Source organism: Rosa rugosa, chromosome 2 (assembly GCF_958449725.1).
Source record: "Rosa rugosa chromosome 2, drRosRugo1.1, whole genome shotgun sequence".
Taxonomy (NCBI): domain Eukaryota; kingdom Viridiplantae; phylum Streptophyta; class Magnoliopsida; order Rosales; family Rosaceae; genus Rosa; species Rosa rugosa.
This window is the reverse complement of record NC_084821.1, coordinates 30,790,213-30,793,084: the sequence shown is the minus strand read 5'-3', so window position 1 is coordinate 30,793,084 and position 2,872 is coordinate 30,790,213. Positions and strand designations below refer to the sequence as shown.

Here is a 2,872-nt window from a genome sequence, read left to right as displayed (position 1 = left end):
CACCTTTTCAGCTAATCAGGTACAAATTTCGAGGACGAAATTTCTTTAAGGGGGGTAGAGTGTAGACCCCCGTACTTTTTCTTGTTTATTTTAATTTGTCGTATAATGTTTGAAACCACGTATTCGTATGGTACACAAGTATTCGCGCTTAGGTTAAGACTTTGAGGCCATTAAAAAGGATTAAGAAATTTAGAGAAAATCCAATTTGGGTCTAGAAAAGTATTTTTAAAGTATCAAGGCTTAGGATAAGCTCGGAAAATTTTTCCCGAAAGGATTCGATGAAGTATAGGAGAAATAAGGGTGTTTGAAGAGGTAATTTTCGGAGTGGGCTTGAGAAAATTAAAAGGAAAATGAAATAGGAGCAGCCCATGCCCATTGGCCCAAAAGGAGGGGCAGATTCGACTTTTCACAATTAAAATTTGGGAGAGGTATTTAAGGAACACATTCTCCAAACCCTAGCCTCAACCCACCTCATTTTCACTTCAGCTTCTCTCTCCTCATCCTCGCCGGAAATCGCCGCCGCCGCCGCCGCCGGCCGCCGCCGTCGCCGGAATCCGGATTTCAACCAAAATTTCCAGATTTTCTTCTCTTCCTTCCCTCTTTCCATTTCTCCAACCAAAATCAAGAAATTTAGCCATTTAATCCCCCAAAAACCCTAGAACCCGAAGCTAAAATTGGGGCTTTTGTGATTTCTTCTTTCCAAGCTCAAATCAAGGTATTTTCCATCCTAATCTAGCCTCTAATCCTTCGATCTATACCTATTTCTTCCTAAATCCGAGATTTTAATTTGGGTTTGTGATTTTGTTTACATGAACCCGATTTCTCCTTGAACCATCAAGCTAGGCTATGGGTTTGGCAAGGATTTTTGGTAAGGATCTATCCATGCAACCTTGTTTTCGAGTTTTTGGTTGAGATGTTGATTATGGACGGATTTGTAGGTGAAGAAGGCCAAGGAGAAGGTATATGACGTGGTTTTTGAAGGAGAAAGGGTAAGGAATGGGTTTTGGACAAACCCTAGAATTTTTGGAATTTATTTGATTGATTTGGTTTATGTTGAGCTATTGTTGTTGTTGGAAAAATTGTGAAATTAGAGATTTGAGGATGGATAAATTAGTAGGATTTTATTAGCATAATTTTCTTAGTGTTGAAATTTTGTTGTTGAAGATTTGGTAATTATAGTTGTGTAGTTTTGGCCAAAGGAAAAAGAAAAGGAAGAAGAAAAGAAATGGATTTGTTCTTGGAAGAAAAGGGAAAATAAAGAAAATGGTAAAAATTGGATTAAATGAGTTTTTACCTTGGTAAAGTGGTAAAAAAGTGAAGAAGGTGAAAGTAAAGGTAAATTCGGTAAAAAGGAGGTAAAAGGTAAAAGTGAAAGTGTGGAGGTAAAAGTCATGGTAAAAGTGAAAAGGTGAAAAATGAGAAGTAATTGGATAAAAGTAAAAGTAAAACTTTATTTATAATTATTTACTTATTTATTTTTAATAAATAATAAATAATGGTAAATAAAGGATTACTTGGTCAAAAGTCAGAAGTCAAAGTCAAATGTCAAAAGTCAACTCCGAGAGTTGACCAGGGTTGACCGACCTCGTAAAACATAAGGATCGACTCAACTTTGGTCGCTCGGATTGGCGAAAGTTTAGCGGAGCGATAAGGACGTTTTCCTTTTTAAGAAAGAAATTAGTTTCCCAAATTGGTAAAGGTTGAAAGAAATAATTAATGGTCTCATTGAAATAAAAAGGATTAGTATGCGCGATTACTTTAAAGTTGATCATGATGTCTACCTGGATAATTACTTACCAACTAAGTAATGGTTTAGGAAACACGATCGTTAAGGAAGCTTAAGCGGAAAGCATCAGAGTGTGGAGTACGCCAACATTTTCCAGGTAGGGTGAGCTGTCCCTTCCTTGTTAGAGGCTTTTCGTTATATGTGGAATGCTCTAGTATAATATTATGTTGCCTGCAAGTATGTTTTTGGTTGTTCATTAGTCGATGCCTCGTGATACATGTGTTTTCAGAACTGATAATTGTTGATTGCGAAAACCGAGGCTAGACTTGCATGTTGAGATACTGTACCCTTTGTATGTTTGTGACCTGAAAGTGAATGGGACCTAGACGCGTTGATTCCTAGGGATCCCACGGTGTCGATAACCGTGAACCTCCGGAGGGGGCTGTGCTCCTATGTTTGTCGGGGAAAGGTAAGTACAGACAGTGAACCAGTCATAGGAGACTCAGAGCCAGGAAATGGACACTTTCGCTACTTGTAGTCACAAGGACTACAGAGTAGTTGGCTGGTTCTCTTACTCAGGACGAACCAGATCGGTCACTGTTAACGTTAGTGACCGAGGGGTCTCTAGTTAGCTTTAGAGAGAGAGAGAGAGAGAGAGAGAGAGAGAGAGAACGACACAAGAAGTATAGTGGTTCATTTCCCGCCTTAGCGGGAAACTACGTCCACTTGAATGTTTAACTAATGTGTTCGGGCCTTGCGGCCGAAAGGGATTACATGAGATGTAATGGGATGTGTTGAGTTGTGGGAGGAGGCATTCCTTTTATAGATGAAGGAATGCTTCTCTTTTACTTGTTCTTCGATGTGGGACAAGCAAAGTTACTATTCTAGTCTATTTAACATGTAAAAAGCTATATTATGGAGGCATGTTGGCAAGGGCGGGAAGGTGGCTTCCCGGTGGCGGATTTGCGACTTCCGGATACCGCCGCGTAGCCTGAACATAGGGCTACACGATGTATGTCTCGGTTGGGCCTTGCCATGTCTTGTGGATGTCCCAAAGTGGGTGTTACTTATGCTTGGTGACGTAGTAAATACTCCATATTATTGGAGGTATGTACAAGTCCCCGAAGTCCCCAAGTAAGAGGAGCT

At 39.9% G+C, this 2,872-nt stretch overlaps 1 long non-coding RNA gene across 2 annotated transcripts; it reads left to right on the top strand.

The window, feature by feature from the left end:
- Positions 1 to 491: 491 nt before the first annotated feature.
- LOC133733249 (uncharacterized) lies at positions 492 to 2,320 on the top strand. 2 transcript variants are annotated; one of them, XR_009857590.1, is made up of 4 exons: positions 492 to 715; positions 844 to 868; positions 939 to 989; positions 1,817 to 2,320. It is a non-coding gene; the product is annotated as an uncharacterized LOC133733249 (long non-coding RNA). The 2 variants fall into 2 exon arrangements; XR_009857589.1 differs by lacking the exon at positions 1,817 to 2,320 and having other exon boundaries at positions 939 to 1,133.
- Positions 2,321 to 2,872: the final 552 nt, after the last annotated feature.